The sequence below is a fragment of the Mandrillus leucophaeus genome, unplaced genomic scaffold (assembly GCF_000951045.1).
Source record: "Mandrillus leucophaeus isolate KB7577 unplaced genomic scaffold, Mleu.le_1.0 Scaffold108, whole genome shotgun sequence".
In the NCBI taxonomy this organism is placed as follows: Eukaryota; Metazoa; Chordata; class Mammalia; order Primates; family Cercopithecidae; genus Mandrillus; species Mandrillus leucophaeus.
In genome coordinates, this window is record NW_012098987.1 from 5,131,115 (window position 1) to 5,149,818 (window position 18,704).

Consider the following 18,704-nt stretch of genomic DNA (forward strand, 5'->3'; position numbering starts at 1 on the left):
CGGGCCGGGGAAGCGCGCCGCTGGGGGCCGGGAGGAGTCGGGCCCGACTGGTGGAGAGCAGGAAAACGTGGGGGAGGTGCTGGCGAGAGAAAGAGAACTTGCGTGAGGAGGAGGAGAAACCAAATTTAATAATATTTGGCGTGGAAGTGGGATTTGGGGCGGGGGAGGCATCTTCAAAGCAAGTGAAGAGAAATCATTATACCCCCTCCCCTGCACATGTGAGGATTACTTCCTCCCTGAGTAAATGAAGAGAACTGAAGCAGGTAAGACGATAAACCGACTTTTCAGAAGCCCCCAAAGAGGAACACACGTTGGAATTAACCACCCTTTAGGTAATTCGGTTTTGAACGGAAATCGCGAGTCAGGAGCTGGGTTCAGTGCTCCTCGGTCGGGCATTCAAAGCCCTCCAAATCTGGCCCCACTTTAGCTATCCAATCATAGCGGCCTCCATCCCCCTGCAAGAACTCCCGGCTCCAATCAGGGAAGTCTCTATGCCATCCTTAACGCGCAGCAGATTCATTCTTCCTTCGTGCCTTTGCTCATGCTGTTCCCCTCCACCTCCCCACCCCACCCCACCCCCTTTCCAGGCATGCCCTCCCTCCTCCTTTATACCGCTCCCAATTCAATCCAGGCTCTAAAGCATAGCTCAAGTCGCGGCTTGTCAGGGTCCCTGCAGCCAAGGCCCCTGTCTGCCTCTGAAAGAAACGCATGTAGTACTCACAACATGGAGGCTCAGGCTTCAGCCACGAGCTCCTTCCTTTGGAGCCCGTTGAACACCCGCCCTCCCCCCGCAGACTCCGCACCGTTCCCCCCCTTCCCATTCATACCTAAATGATAGCTTTGCTACAAATAAGTGAGTCTCCTTTAAGAGCAGAAGAATTGGCTTTTCTAGGTGGGGCTGATCAGGGAGGCTGCCTGGATGTAGAAGACAACAGCCAAGGCCTCTGGCACCAAATGGAACAGCTGTTCAGCTCACACTGACCTTTCTTTGGGCCCGTGGGTGTTTTGAGCCCTTCAGCTTTAACTTTTCTGATAGAGTCTCTATCGGGTTTCTACCTGTCAGATCCTCTGGCCACTTTCCTGCTGTGAGTGGACTTTGGGCTGTGAGGCTCTGCCACCTTTTAGACTCCTAGTGGATGGTGAATCTGATTGGCTTGGGTTCCCGGGCCTTTGAGTTCTCAGTTCCCTGCCTTGGCCTGAAACCCTCTTGCTTTTGTCCACTGTGCACTCTGTCCTGGCCCACAGACTCAAGGCGCAGACTCACACTGAATGCTTGCACGTGGTGAGGGGTGAGGGTGGGGGTGCGGGGAGAAAGAACACCTGTGTGCGAAACACAGCGCCCCCCAACCCCCACCGTGGCCTCTTGGATTACGCTATGCTTCAACTACCCATTGCACGAATTGCATCACACATGAGCCCCCTTTTCCATACTCTGAGGTCTTTATTAGCTTAGCCACTTTAGGAAACTATAGGTGGTTTATGAAATTCATTTTGCATACATATCTTCATGTGGGTGTGTGAAGACAGTATTTTTCTGGACCAAATTGATAGACATGGTGTGCACTAGACAGAAGCTTTAAAGAATAAAAATAGCTAATGTTTGTTGAACACTTTATGTGCCAGACTAGCACTTTCCATACATTATCATAGTTATTCCTCCCCAAAAGTGTATGATGTAGGTATTATTCTCCCGCTGTTACAGATGAAATGGAAGCTTAGGTTAATTAACATTCTTAAAATTACCCAATTAGCAAATGCAGGAGCCAAAATTTGAGTCCTGGAAGTTTAATTCCAGAGCTTGCAAGCTATGCTGAAACTGGAATTAACGCTGAAAATTCTTGAATTGTAGGTGTATATATATATACACGTGTGTGTGTGTGTATGTGTATGCCCTGTATCACGTTGAGGAAAGTTGCCAAGTTCCCCCAAGGTTCTAATTTTTTGCCTTGCCAAGAGAGAATGATGACTCCAAGTTGCAACACCCTGGGAGGGGGAGATCCTTAGGAAGTGGGAGACTCATCAAGGGGGTAACGTATCTGAGGCCTGCCAAAGGCCTTAAGAAAAGGAAGCTGAGAACCAAGACGTTTCCTAAAAACTTCGCTACCGGGTGTCACACAGGCTGGCTTCCCAAGTGCAACTTCTGAGAGTTTTTAATGGGTTCCATAAAAGAGCCAGGTCACCCCAGCAGCCAGTAGAGGGCTCACGAAGCTGCAGCCGCGGGCTGCCCTCTAGCGGCGGTGCTGACCGGAGTGTGGTGGTAAGCCTTTTCCGGCCTTCCAGGACCCACAGGGAGTTGAAGACCAGCAATGGGAGGGGTGGCAAATAGTATCAGACTGAGGAGATCTTATTGCTAGAGTGAGATATCCTTTCAGGGAGGAAAGGGTCAGTCCTCACTACTCACTTAACATCTGTGAGTACAGTGGGTGTTTTGTTCGTCTTCAGAGAAGACTGAATAAAATTATGACATTAAGAAATCTGATGAAGTTACACAAAATTTTGGGTGTGGACTCAAGCCAAACCCAGGGACCCTGAATAAAGGCAGGAGTGTAGCCATGTGCTTCTCATATTGGGACTCCTCTGATTGTGAAACCCTGTCCTGAGGACCCTCAAGGACCCAGAATCAATGTGGCTCATTTCCTCTCAGCATCGTTTTGACTCTCTGGTAGGTAAGGTAAGACATTGTAGTAAGCATGGCTTTTTAAGATAACACACAAGTATATCCCAACCCTGAGGAGCCTACATTTATTCTCTACTGGGAAAGTGTACACCAGAGGAAAGTTTTGAGGAACACTGATGTAGTGGGGTAGAAAAACCTGGCCTTGGAGTCAGAAGACCTGGGAATTCAAACCCTCTGTTTCCATCTCCATAAAAATGAAAATAATGATGTACATCACAGGGTTGCTGTAAGGAACAACATGTAAAGTGATAGGTAAGCCAGGGAAGTGTTGTCCACGTTTAAAGAGTATCTACAAGATGGATTGTGAGCACCTCAAAGGAAATAACTATTTTATTTATCCTAGTAGTCCCAGGACATAATTCCTGACTCCTGGCTATTGAATAAATATTTGTGGAATTTAGTAGTTACCTAACCCTCATTTTCCTAGCCCAATCCCTTATACTGTCTTGCTCTCTTATGTCTGTAAACCTTGTCTCCTTTATGAAACTGTAAACATTTTATACTGTCCAGACTATAGTATATACATTTATCATGCCTGATATATAGCAGTATTAGGCACAGAAAATATGAATAAATAAGACCTGGCCCCAACTTGAAGTAGTTTACGTCTTGTGGAGTAGAGCAACATATTAACATATATAAGATGATGAGTTATAAAATATAAACATATCCACTAGTGTTGTGGAGTCATAATGGAGGGAGGGATTGGTCTTGCTCAGGGTAGAAGAACTGGAGAAGGCATCATGGCTGGCATTTTAATTGGGTCTCGTTGGATGAATAGGATTTGAATAGGCAGAGCAACAGACGGAAGACGGTTTCAGGTAAAGGGACTAACATGAGCACTGGTGTGAAGCCATGAAAGGGTACCGTTTGCTGAGAGAATAATGCATAGCCCAGTGTTGACTCTGTGATCAGATCCTAAATGAGTATAGGGGAGGGAAAAGAAGGAGAGGGAGAGAAAGATCATTACTTCTCTGTCTTTTTCCATTGCAAACTTTCTCCTCTAGAAGCTGAAAGTAAAGTGTAATCACCTACATGTTAAGAGAACAAGGAAAGAAGGCTTTTCACCTCCCCAAAATCTTCCTTGATAGCAGAAAGTGATAGATAATTACTTTACATTATAGTTAGGATTGTTCTGTCAAAAGAAGGCCTGAAGGTCGGTTTCATTATTGGTACATGCTGGTTAAGTGCTGAAAGTATGCATTTCACTTCCACAAAGTATGGTGGTTTACCAGATATGGAAAAGATAAAGTTCTACCCTGTTCTCCTTCTTTCCCCACTCCTCATCCTCTTTTCCCGTGATCATTACTTCTCTGTCTTTTTCCATTGCAAACTTTCTCCTCTAGAAGCTGAAAGTAAAGTGTAATCACCTACATGTTAAGAGAACAAGGAAAGAAGGCTTTTCACCTCCCCAAAATCTTCCTTGATAGCAGAAAGTGATAGATAATTTCTTTCAGCTAAGCTGTTGTCTTTCAAAGTGCAAGTAGTCCGAGGAGGGCTCATATATATATAAGTTTCAATTCTGTAATGTGATTGAGCTTTCTTTCAGTCTTTAATAGCATTAGAGAGAAGAGGATATGGGAAGGAGTGAAGAGGAGAAAAATAAAAGCAGCAGCAAGATTACAGAAGAGGGAAGTTGGGGGGTTCAGAACTAAGTTAATATTGGCAAATTTGGATACATGTTCTCAATACCAGGAGTGCTAATGTAAGTATGCTGTGAAAATGTGAATTCTCCTGTTAGAGCACAAATGTGTCCTTATGTCGTTAAAACAATGTATAGCCCAGTGTTAAGGTCAAGTAGCCTAACTATTCAAATACTGTCAAGGCAGCAGGCTGTTAACACTGTCACTACCTGGCTATGTGACCCTATCTATACAAGTCATTCTTTCAAGTCCCTTTGCTTATCTCTAAGGATTAATGGGATAAAGTTCACATAATGTACTCAGCTCTTCAAGTGAGTAGTATGATGAAACGAATGCCAGGTCCCGCTTTGATTTCACTTAGAAATTTTCCACTGTTGGTACCATATACATGTTTATGTTGTAACCTTCAATTCTTTTACCTTAAAGGAGGTTCAAGTTAATATCATCTACCTACATTTTAAAGGCAGTGTTTACTTTAACTTGGGCCAAAAAGGTCCCAAGTAGAAATTTGATCTCTCAGAAATTCAGGAAAGGAGTGGCTGTGAACAGAAGCAGAGAAAGAAAACACTACATTGTGACACTAAAAGTGTTATAGTTATTTACCTAACACTAAAAGTGACAATGAAAAGACACCAGAGCCAATCCTACAGTGAGGAAGTCAGTGCCAGTGCATTCTGAACAGGTGGGGCATAACCAGTAATTCACTAAGTCGATCATTTCTCCATTCCTTTCAAGGCACATTTGAGAACCTGCTATGTACAAGTTACTATGTTGGGACCTTAGAAAGATAAAAAAATAAGTGGTGAATAAAATAGTGTTCTCATTTTCAAGAAGCTCATAACCTAATTGGAACACTACATACGTCAGCCCATACATATTTTTTAAAAAGTGAAATAAAAACACAAGAAAAAAACAAAAGGTGTGTGACAGGATAATTTATTGAGCAATTTAATTGGGTTTTGTGCTCCTTATATTTTCCCTCCCTTCCATTCCAAGCAGGCTTCAAGGAATTTTGTGTTACTAGACAAAAAGTTGTCTGACAAGGGCTCTTAGGCAACTCCAGGGGGCACCATTCACATTTTAAATGAAGCCTCCTGGAACAGGACTCCTTAGAATGCAGTGTCAATGTTATTTCTGGAGTTGTACCCAGCAATCTGTCTTCCAAGTTTGTTGCTCCTTGAGGAGACGTTGCTAGAGGGTAAAAAAGGCAAGCACATCTTGGGGGAGAGAGAGAGAGGGAGGGAGGGAGGGAGGAAGGAAGGAAGAAAAAGAAAGAAAGATGCTGAGACGGGTGGATCACAAGGTCAGGAGTTCAAGACCAGCCTGGCCAAGATGGTGAAAGCCCGTTTCTACTAAAAATGCAAAAATTAGCCGACGTGATGGCAGGTGCCTGTAATCCCAGCTACTCGGGAGGCTGAGGCAGAGAATTGCTTGAACCTGGGAGACGGAGGTTGCAGTGAGCTGAGACTGCGCCACTACACTCCAGCCTGGGTGACAGAGTGAGGCTCCCTCTAAAAAAAAAAAAAGAAAAAAATTACATAAAATAAAATGAAATAAAGGAAAGAAAGAAGAAGCATCTACGGGCAGGTAGAATTACAGGAAAACAAATTCCCACGAATTGTAGAAAATCAAAGATTGGGGTTCCGGTAGTGAGAATAAGAGTACCCCCGGAAGATATTCTAACCTTATATGGATGCATGATGCCATTAGGGAGGCTGGATTCCCTTGCCTCTCTTGGCCCATAAGTGGAGGAATTGCCTGGCTTCTAGGAACCAGTGACGATGTCAAAGTCCATCTTCCATTTTCTAGGCTCAACGTAAGTCTTTCAAACTCTACTGCAGTACTAGGAAGAGAGGAAAGCCCAGTAAGAACTGAGATTGGATTTCCTTCTACTCCAGCAGAATTAAGGCTGAGATCACTTAAGTCTGTGGTAAATTTAATTTGATTTAAACAATAGTGACATGTCTTGCACACCCAAATTTGTACTTGCAAATTTATACTTCCTAGTAGTGGATACTATATAAAAAAGACAGTGGTAGGTGAGATATATAAGATTAAAAACTTCAGTGAATGGCATAGCTAATAACTGCTAAGGAAGTTTAGAGAAAGACCAAAAGGAGCTAAAGTTAAAAGCAGCTTCATGAAGGACTTGGGATGGAGCTAGAGTGTGAGTAAAATGAAGGATTTATAAAGATGGAAGAAAGAATGGAGACAAGTCCGAAGGGAAAAGCAGTGTGAATAGAAGCAGGAAAATGAGCATGCAAATGACAAGACACACAGGAGACTGGTCTAATTGGAGTGAACAACTGATGATAAAGGTTATATGGGGTACCAAATTCCGAGTCTATTGAAGCTAGTCTGAGGAGTTTGTGCTTCCACACTGTATTCTTTACAAAGTGAGGTTCTACCAGAGAATAACTAGTAGGAGATACATATTTTATATTTGTATGTTTATATATTTTAAAGGAATTGGCTTATGTGATTGTGAGGCTGGCAAGTCTGAAATCTGCAGAGCAGCCAAAATGCCTTGCACAGCAACTCACAGGTGAAATTTCTTCTTCCTTAGAAAAAAAAAAATTCAGTTTTACTCTTAAGACCTTTCACCTGATTGGATGAGACCCACCCAAATTATTTAGGATAATCTACTTAAAGTCAACGGATTGTAGCTAATTAACCACATCTGCAAAATACATCCCTTTACAGCAACAACCAGCTTAGAGTATGATTGAATAGCTGGCTATGTGTCAACCTGGCTAGGCCAAGGAACCATGACACTTACCACACTCTGTAAGTCACTCCTCATATATTTGAGAAGAAGATGTCTTTGGATTTTCTTTATGTGGATCTCAGCAAAGGTAATTTCCTATGAAGTGGGCCAACTTGTCTCCTTTCCAAGAATAGATCTATTTTCTGTGCTCTTCCTTGTACATAAATGTTTATTCCCAAGGATTAATTTCTATTTTTCTTCATCCCTTTTTCCCCTGCCATCTCCTGAAGTTATGCCATTGTTATATTGTAGCTGATGTTAGTATGTTTTTGTTTTCTCCATTTAAAGTGCCTCTAATTATGCCTGTAATGTCATTCTCCTAATTCAGCAAAGCCTCAGGTTGTCTGCCATATCCATGGTCCCACTCCAAGCCTGGCTCTATTGATGTAAGCTTCCATCCTTGTCTCTTGTAACCCTGGCCTCCTGGTTGGAACAGGGCTCAACATCTGACACCACAGCAATCAATCTGGCTAGACAGTGGCTTATGAGCTGACTCAATAAAACCTTTGCCCAAGGAAGAGATTAGTAATTAGTTAACGAATTGATTCCTCTTTTTGGAGAGTATGAATATGATAAGGAGAGAAGGTTAGGCAGCTGGGAGTAAAAACAGTAGCTAAAAGATACACAAGAGAAAGCTAACCTCAGAAACCATTAGACAACAACCAGAAGAGGCAATGATTAAGCAGAAACTGTGTGAAGAGGAGCTCAGAGGGCTTACAGAAGATAAGATAGTGGCTTAGTATTGGTAGGAGCAGTAGGCCCAGGGAATTATAGGAGCTGAGTAAATTTCCTGATGGAGCACCAGAGAAAGCAGGTGCAAATGAAGAGGAATGGATTATTGGCCAGGCCTTGGGGAAATTCAGGAAAACCACCCAGAAATCCAGGAACAGACATACAAGTGATGACATAGAAACTTAAAGGGAGCTGGGGTGTGAAAAGTTCGTTTAGGCTGCAGTGCAGCTCTAGCAACTGAATTATCTTCTCAGACACTCAGGAGAAGACTTTTATTACTTTCTTAGTTTAGTGTGATTTTCTCCTCCCCCCCAGAGAGTCTTACACATAAAGTTATGGTCCTGCTGGTGTGAAGGGCTCACTCATTTGTCAAGAATCACATCCTCTCAGCAGTTTTCCCTTATCCATTCCCTACCCACTCCCAGTAAGGTTGTGTTAGCTGTCTCTTTTCTGTGGTTCTGTGGCACCTTGTACAGGCTTATGTCATACTATCTCATTGTAGACTAGTTGTAGGGTTTTTTTTTTTTTGCCTGTTTCTTGCATCTACACTCGCTCTGCCTGACTTCTAGTGCTACAAACTATATTTGGTCAGGAGGTATATTTTTAATCTTTTCTATATCTCCAACATATACTACAGTCCCTCCCACAAAGTAGCCAAACAATGAATGTTTGTTGAATTGAGCTATTAGAAAAAGCTTTTTTTTTTTTTTTTTTTTTTGGTCCAGGTCAAGAAATAAAAGCAGAATGTCAGAAAAAGCAGGACGGGCTAATAAGAAAACTCAGTGTCTTATTCATAATAACAGTGCAGGAACTGAGAACATAGTTAATTTGTACTTAAAATTCATGTCTCCATGACTCTACAGAAATCTTTCAAGCAGCCAACTGTGTCTGTTCAGCCTGACATCTGGTGCTACAATTCTCCAGATTTAAAGGTACTCTGGCCAGCTTTGTTCCTTTTAAGGAAAAGAGTCCGCTACATGCTTCCTATAACCTCTAGTTACTTATCTGAATTCAGATCCACACTCTTGGGCAGATGAGGCTTGAGGCTGACCGTTGTGGAGCTCCCCCGGGCTTCCAGATTTGGAGTCTAGGATCCAAATCTCAGCTCTACCATTTGCCACTTTTGTGATCTCAGGCAAGTTCTTCACTTCTCTGAGCCTCAGTTTTCCAATTGGTAAAAGTGGGGATAATAACTCCTTCACTCAATTGTACTGATAATTTAATGAAAAGTATTTCTGAAAATACCCCACACAATGCTTTACACATAGTAAAAGCCAAATAAATATGAATTTCCCTTCCTTTTTTTCTGGGAGGTAGAGAGGAGAAGAGAAGAAAGAGATTGATGGCAGGGGATAAGGGCCCTAGAAATGACAGGAGCCCTGAAAACCAAAAGTGGCGGCAGCCTAGTTGTTACATGCCACTACTTAATAATCTGATAAAGCACAGGTCACGATCACTAAAAGCCACACTGCACCTAAGATAGCTGCTGCAAGAAATTCCTTGATCAGAGCACAGAAGGACATTCAAACTCTATGAGTTTGAAATGCACACAGCAGATAGTGAAAGAGGAACCACTGGATGGCAAGAAGAAAAAGTTTTGCCTACACCAAGCAAAAAATGCAAAAACCATAAAACGAGAGGTTCAACACATGCTATGTCAGAGGGTTCTGAGAGTGTACAGAGGTGTCTGACTTTAACCCCCTCTAAATATCAACCCCAGAACTGAAAAAGGAGAAAGAATGGAAGGGCTTCATAATCAGTTGGAAAATTTTGCACAATATTTATAGGAATTTTAAACACGTATCCCTTCTGAGGTCCCTCAAGAAAGCCAAATGACACCAGCTATTCAGGGACTCAAAACCCCAAATGATATTAGAGGGGAGGGTTTGTGCTTTCTAGCTACTCTCAGAAGGGTTCTCTTAATGAGTATTAAAGCTGTTAAAGTTAGCTCCTGATGTACTCTGAATAGGCTACTCAGCAGTCAGGAATTGAGGTATGGCAGGGAGGAGAGTAGAATGCCATAACACGATGAGCTTGTTAGCCAAATATGACTAAAAATATCACTTATCACTGCCCAATGTATAAGGGGAAGAAGTGGCTAAAAATTGCAGCTCTTCACAATCAGTGTCTCCCACCCCCAAGAAAGAACATTAAAAAAAAAATGAAATAGACCACCCAAGGTATTGTTAAAGGCAAGTGACTTGAGACTAAATACCCCTTTCCACTATAGTTGGTGAAATTTTATCATTTTAAATCCCCTCAGAGAATTATTGGAGTAGGGTTTCACTTTTCTCTCTGTGTCAAAGAAATTTTGAGTATCTTTTTAAATGTTTTGAAATAAAAATGGCAAGAACATAGGTTATCACCCACAAAGTATATTGAATGGTGTTTTGAAAGAGTTAACTGAAAAATCCTGTGTATGAAGAGTAACTCAAGATGCCAGCCTGCAGGAAAGTTACCTCTACCAAATCTTATGAAATGACAGAAAAGATTAAAGGGGGTTAAGTTAATTGGTAACAGGACTGGGGACCAAAAAAGTGCCATAAGTGTATGAGAAATTTTTAGGAGATGGGATCAAACTTTAGAAAAACATACTAGAGCAACTGTGCCATACATAGTCATTTGGCCCTAGATTGCTGAGGAGGTAGGAGAAATTTCAGGGATGCTACAAGCTCAGAGAGAGCAGATTCTATGAATAGGACATCCTAGGGTAATAGAGTGATTAATTGAAAACTGCATTTGGAGCAGCTGGACTGCTACTCACATTCCCTTCTCTTGGTTGTAATTGTCCACAGATTAAAGTAGTGAGCCTGTGGATTCTGAGAGCCAATGGACAGAAGAGTAGCAATGGACCCCAGGAGGCACAGGGAGGCTCCTCACTCTGAAAAGAAACACTCTCCCCAGCAATATGCCCTGCCCTTCGCCTGTAAGCACAAGTTGACCCACATCAAGCAGGAGCGAGCTAACAGAGATTCTCATTTATAAAGTACAAGAATAATCCAATACAAGAATAATACAAGTTTGCAGAGACACCAAACTCAGAAGAAATAATACCTAAGGAAAGAGAGTTTATAAATTTAAAAAAGATGAATACAAATTCTTTTTATAAATTTTATAATTTTAAGAAAGTATAATTATTGTATGTAAAATATATACTTATAAGTATCACAAATATAACAATTATCCTCAAAGAGGTTCAAGATATTACATCCATGAAAATGGAGCAATGATCCCAGAAATTTAAAAACATGATTTTTGACGTAAACTCAGGGCATGTTTATCACCAATAGAATCTCTTTGAAAGGATGACTATAGGATAAACTTTAACAAAATAAATGATGAATCCAAGAAAGATGAAGGTGAAGGGTTCAAGAATCAGTGGAGAGAAAAGATACTAGATGATTTGTCTAAATATGACATATATTTAAAATTAATAGCATAAAATTAAAATCTGGATTAGACATTGGCAAATGTTTTCCGTAAAAGACCAGACAGTAAATATTTTCAGTTTTGTGTTCCATATAGACTCTTTTGCCTCCACTCAGCTCTACTGTTGTAGTGTGAAAGCAGCCATAGATAATATGTAAATAAATGTGCAATAAGACTTTACAAAAGGAGGGGGCAGGCGAATCCCTGTTCTAGATGATTGCAACATAAAGATGGCAGGGACAAAGCATGATGGAGAGATAGGAAGTAAGTTCTAAAAGCTCTATGTTTTTCAACTTTTATATAGCTGTGTGTGTATGATAAACACATACACACACATATGGAACACCAGATGGCAGAAAAAAAGTCAAGCCATCAGTGATTCCAGTATATGACAAATGAACACAATTTCTTTAATAAAAGGAATCTCAAATTTGGTAAACATCAACAGCAAATCTGGTTATATGTTATTTAGAAAAAGACATCTAAAAAGAAGGTTGGAAATAAAAACATAGAAAGATGCATCAGGCAAGTTCTAATAAGGATAACAAATATAGTAACATTAATGTTAGACAAAAAAGAATAATGCGAAAAGGATTTGACAAGATAAAAATGTTCATATTGGTGAAATATACAATTCCATAAGAAGCTCTACTAATAATGAACCTTTATAAATCTAACAATATAACATCAAATGTCATCTTTATAACCTATAAAGTGAAAATGATAGAAATATAAGTAGGAATGAAAAATACAGAGCCATTTTAGAAGACCTTAACACACATCTCAAATTGATAGATCAAGTAGGAAAAAAGTAAGGGTAGAGAGGATTGGAATAACAAAGAAGCTTGGTGGAATAAAGGACTTTGTATGAATAAACAGTGAATGCATAGTCTCCTCAAACACACATGAAACATTAGCTGCTAAAACACAAAATGTTAAATTTCAGGATAAATCATTCTGGTCACATTTTTTATACTGAAATAAAATTTGTGATTAATAAGCAAATTGTTTATAAACTTGGAAATAGAAACCACTCCTTTAAATAACTTTAATACAAAGAAATTTAAAATGAAATTATAAATTATTTACAAATGATAATATCTTAAAATTATTGAACATTATTATACAACCAGCATTATGCTAAGTGATCTACATGGATTATCTTTTTATTTTCACAGTAATCTTGGGAAGCTGATTCCATTATCATCTCATTTCACAGATAAGGAACTGAAACACAAAGCTATACTAAATAACCCGGCAGAGGGCACACAATCCATCAATGACAGAGTTTGGATTTGAACCTAGATAGCATGATTCAGAGCTAGTGTATTTAACTACAACAAGAATGACAATGAAAACAATACAAATCAAAATCTACATATCCTCAGAGAAAATGCAGCCAGGTACGCGTGTTTTAAAAATAAGAAAAGATTGGCTAGAAGTAAATCACGTACAAAGCTTAAAAAGCTAGTGGAAAAAAATACATAAAGTAGAAGCAAGGGTATTACTAAAGAAAAAGAAAATGAATAAAATATTGGGGTTTGGGGTGGGATAATTTTGTATAAAACTAAGAGATGATTTTTTGAAAAGAACCAGAAAATGTCAGAAGTCTGGAATGTCTCACCACGGTTAAAAAAAGAGTTATCAGCATTAGAAATTAGAAGGGGATATAATTATAGGTATGAAATAGATTTTGAAAAGTTTGAGATGAATATTGAATTTAAGCTAATTTTTATTTATTTATTTATTTGTTTTTTAAAAGTTTTAAATTCAGGGGTACATGTGCAAGATGTGCACGTTTGTTACATGGGTAAATGTGTGTCATGGGGGTTTGTTGTACAGATTACTTCATCACCAAGGTATGAAGCCTAGTAGTTCATTACTTATTTTTTTTTTTTTTTAATTCTCTCCCTCCTCCCACCCTCTGTCCTGCCATTGGCCCCAGTGTGTGCTGTTCCCCTCTGTGTGTCCATGTGTTCTCATCATTTAGCTCCCACTTATAAGTGAGAACATGCAGTATTTGGTTTTCTGTTCCTGCGTTACTTTGCTAAGGATAGTGGCCTCCAGCTCCATCCATGTCCCAGCAAAGGACATGACCTCATTCTTTCTGTTGGCTATATAGTATTCCATGGTGTATATGTACCACATTTTCTTTACCCAGTCTATCGTTGATGGGCATCTAGTTGATTCCATGTGTTTGCTATTGTGAACAGTGCTCCAATGAACATACATGTGCATGTGTTTTTGTAATATATTTGTTAATATATTCCTTTGGATATATACCCAGGAATGAGATTGTTGGGTTGAATGTTATTTCTGTCTCTAAGTCTTTGAGGAATCGCCACGCTGTCTTCCACAATGGTTGAACTCATTTATACTCCCACCAACGGAGTAAAAGTGTTCCTTTTTCTCCACAATCTCACCAGCATCTGTTATTTTTTGACTTTTTAATAGTAACTGTTCTGACTAGTGTGAGATGGTATCTCATTGTGGTTTTGATTTGCATTTCTCTCATGATCAGTGATTTGAGCTTTTTTTATATGTTTGTTGGCTGCATGTATGTCTTCTTTTGAGAAGTGTCTGTGTGTCTGTTTATGTCCTTTGCCCACTTTTTAATGGGGTTGTTTTTTCTTGTATATTTGTTTAAGTTCCTTGTAGTTGCTGAATATTAGATCTTTGTTAGATGCACAGATTGCAAAATTTTCTCCCATTCTGCCAGTTTTCTGTTTACTCTGTTGATAGTTTCTTTTGCTGTGCAGAGGCTCTTTAGTTTAATTAGATCCCATTTGTCAATTTTTGCTTATGTTGTGATTGCTTTTGGCATCTTCATGAAATCTTTGCCTATGCCTATGTCCTGAATGGTATTGCTTAGGTTTTCTTCTAGGGTTTTTATAGTTTTGGGTTTTACATTTAAGTCTTTAATCCATCTTGAGTTGATTTTTGTGTATGGTATAAGGAAGGGGTCCACTTTCAGTTTTCTTCATATGGCTAGCCTGTTCTCCCAGCACCATTTATTAAATAGAGAACGCGTTCCCCATTGCTTGTTTTTGTCAGGTTTGTCAAAGATCAGATGGTTTTAAGTGTGTGGTCTTATTTCTGGGTGTTCTATTCTGTTCCATTGGTCTTTGTGTCTGTTCTTGTACTGGTACCATGCTGTTTTAGTTACTATAGCCCTTTAGTATAGTTTGAAGTTGGGTAGCATGGTGCCCCTAGCTTTGTTCTTTTTGCCTAGTATTGCTTTAGCTATTCAGGCTCTATTTTGGTTCCATATGAATTTTAAAATTGTGTTTTCTAGTTCTGTGAAGAAGCTGATGGTAGTTTAATGGGAGTAGCATAGAATCTTTAAATTGCTTTGGGCAGTATGGCCATTTTCACAATATTGATTCTTCCAATCCATGAGCATGGAATGTTTTTCCATTTGTTTGTGTCATCTCTGATTTATTTGAGCAGTGATTTGTAGTTCTCCCGAAGAGGTCCTTCACTTCCCTTGTTAGCTGTATTCCTAGGTTTTTTATTCTTTTTGTAGCAATTGTGAATGGAAGTTCATTCATGATTTGGCTCTTGGCTTGCCTGTTTTTGGTGTATAGGAATGCTAGCGATTTTTGCACATTGATTTTTGTGTCATTCTTTTTCCTTTCCTCCATTTTGCTGGGGATGTACTAATATCTGATTATGGTTTATTCTTATTTGGATTTCTCTGATTACTAATTATATGGAACATCTTTTCATGTGCTTATATTCATATTGATAGTCTCTTTTGTAAAATGCCTACTCAAGGTTTTGCTCATTTTGTTTATTGATTTGCCTTTTTCTTATTGATTTGTAGATGTTCTTTAGATATTATAGATATGTTATTTGTTGGATACATATGCAGTATATATGTATATATAAATACATACACATCTATATGTATATATAAAACATATGTAATACATATACATAAATATGCATATATAGCAAGTATCTTCTACTAAACTATGTTTTGCTGTTTTATCCTCTTAATGATGTCTTTCAATAAACAGAATCTCAGAACTTGAATTAATCCATCTTTTATGTTTTATGTTTTTGGGGAATCTTATTTGAGAAATCACTGCTTACCCAATGTCATGAAATTATTCTGTTATCTTCTAGAGCAGGGATCAAAAATTTATGGCCCATGTGACCTGCCATTTGTTTTTGTAAATAAATTTTTGTTGGAACACAGCCCATTCTCATTCGTTCATTTATGTATTGTCTCTGGCTGCCTTTGGACTACAACAGCAGAGTTAAGTAGTTGCAAGAGAGACTGTATGACCTACAAAGCTGAAAATATTTACTATCTGTCCCTTTACAGAAAAAATTTATCGACTTCTCTTCTCGGATATTACTGTTTTTCTTTCACATGAAGGTTTATAATTTAATCAGTATTAATTTTTGTAGGTAGTGTAAATTAAGGTTAAAGTCTGTTTCATGTGAATTATCTAATTGCTCCAGCATCATTTATTGAAAAAAAAATCTTATTATTACAAAATTGCATTGGCGCCATTGTTGTATATCAAGTGTATGTATGAGCCTATTTCTAGACTCTCCCTTTTGGTGTATGTATTTATTATTGTACTAATACCACACTGCATTAAATATTGTAGCTTTATGATAAGTTATGCTATCTGATATGATAAATCTTCCAACAATTTATTCTTCTTCATTTCTTGGCTGCTGTAGGTCATTTGCATTTCCATATAACTTTTAGAAATCCCTAATAAATTTCCACAAAAATGATTAGGATCTTGATTGGGATTACATTGAATCAATAAAGTTACTTTTGAAGAATAGATTTTAAGTTATAAAATTAATTTATGATATTAAGTCTCCAAATCCATGAACATGGTATATCTATTCATCTAGTTAGATCTTATGTAATTTTTCTTTGAAATGCTTTGCCATTTTTACTTTAGTGATCTTACGTGTCTTTTATAAAATTTATTCCCAGATATTTGAGGTTTTCCAATGATATTGTTAATAGTATTGTATAACAGTTTTTATTTACCAATTGTTTTTGCAAACACATACAAATACAATAGATTTTTATGTATTGATTTTGTATTCAGTGACTTATCTAAATTGATTAATTCTAATTGTGTATATATTCTTTTGGATTTTTCTATATTTACAACCGTGTCATCTGAAATGACAGTTTTACTTACTTCTTTCCAACTTCACGACTCTTCTTTCATGCTTTCTTGCACTAACTAGGACCTGCAGTGCAATGATTAATAGAAGGAATGAAAATAAATATACTTGAGTGGTTTATGAATTCAGGAAGAAAGCATTCCACATTTCACCACTAAATATGTTAGCAGCAGGCCTTTTGTACATAAACTTTATCATATTAAAAAGTTCACTTATATTTCAAATTTGCTGAGAACTTTTATTATGAACTAGTGGTTAATTGGAGGCCTTTTTGCATCTATTGAGGTGATCAGTTATTTTTACTTTTATTATTATTTTATTTTATTATTTACAAAATAAAAGCAAATATAATTTAGTGAAGTAAGTCATATTGATTAGCTTTTTAAACCAATTTTTATTCCTAGAATAAACCAAATTGGTTATGATATGTTATCCTTATTATATATTCTTTGGATTTGATTATTTAATACTTTGTTCTAATTTTTGTCCCTATGTTCATAAGAATTATTAGCTTGTAACTTTCTTGTATTATAATATCTTTGTCATATTTTTGTATTAGGGTTGTTCTAGCTTCAAAAAAATGAATTAGGAAGTGCTTTTTCTTTCTTCCCTAAAAGAGGTTATGTAGGATTGATATTTTTTTCTTAAACGTTTTGGAGAATTCACCACTAAATATATCCAAGCTCAAATTTTCTTTGAGGGTAAGTTTTAAATTATAGACAGAATATATTTAACATTGATTTTTATTTCTTTTAATTTTTCTTTTATCAGTATAGATGACATGTTTTTATGTAAAATTATTCATTTTATGTAGATTGTCGAATGTATTTATATAAAATTATTCAAAATATTTCTGATTTTTTTTTTTTTTTTAGTTTTGTAGGATCTGTAGGGATATTGCCCTTTCATTCTGATATTGGTAATTTATACTTTTGCTCTTGACTGGTCTTGCTAAGAGTTTATCAAATCTACTGATATTCTTTTAAAAAGAAAGCTTTGGCTTTGTTGATTTTTCTCAATTTTATGTCAGCTATTTCATCAATTACTGTTTTCATTTTTATTAATTTCTCTCTATTTTCTGTTCTTTTTCTAGCTTCTTGAGATAGTAACTTAAAAATTAATTTTTAATTTTTTTTCTTTTCTGATATAGGCATGTAAAGTCAACTTTCTTCTAATCACTGTGAATTAAAGAAATCCAATCAGAGAGAACCCACACAGTAATTTTAACAAAAAAAAATAATAATATAAATAATTATTAGGCCAGGTGCGGTGGCTCATGCTTGTAATCCTAGCACTTTGGGAGGCCAAGGCAGGTGGATCACTTAAGGTCAGGAGTTCGAGAACAGCCTGGCCAACATGGCGAAATCTCATCTCTACTAAAAATACAAAAATTAGCCAGGTGCAGTGGCACGTACCTGTAGTCCTGCTATTTGGGAAGATGAGGCATGGGAATCACTTGAACCTGGGAAGGGGAGGTTGCAGTGAGCTAAGCTCATACCATTGCACTCCAGCCTGAACAATTGACTCTGAAACAGTATCAAAAAAAAAAAAAAAAAAAAAAAAAAAAGAATTATTAACCGTACCAGGTAATTAACATAATGAGAGATTGGCTAGCAAGAAGAGGATCCCAAAGGATATAGGAATAGTAGATGTAGGTTACAGCCTCTCCCCTTAGAGCTGAGATAGCCGACCCAAGGAAGACGCCACCCAGGCCTAAGATCAACACCCTGTTGTAGAGGGCACGGCTGTGGCTCATTGGATGGCAGAGAAGTTGCCATGGTGCTGTACTGACGAAATGTGCTGGAAATCCACCTTCTGGGGTGCCAGTGAAAGACATTCATGGGGATATGTCTCAGTGAAGGCATTCTGCTGCAAAACTGCATGCTGGTTGCTGGGTGTTGCTGGCCACTGTGAACTGCAGAAACTTGGTACTAGGGAAAACTATGCATCCTGGAGAAGCAAGCACACCAGAACCAGGAAGCAAACACCCTTTTCCTCCTGCAGTATATTTCTAGTGCCCTCTAATGACAAAGTTCCAGCTGGCAAGGACAAATATTTAAAGGGCCAAAACCCATTTTCACACAACAGGCAAACAAGGAATTTGGAGCAGAGAGGCAATAATTCAGTAACCAGCACACACTGCTTTAGCTACACCACATAAATTTTGATGAGTTGCATTTTCATTTTCATTATCTTGACTACTGGTTTATTTAGAAAAGCTTTGTTTAATTTCCAGACATTTTCAGATCTTCTAGTCATGTTTCTATTAGTTGGTTTTCAGGCTAAT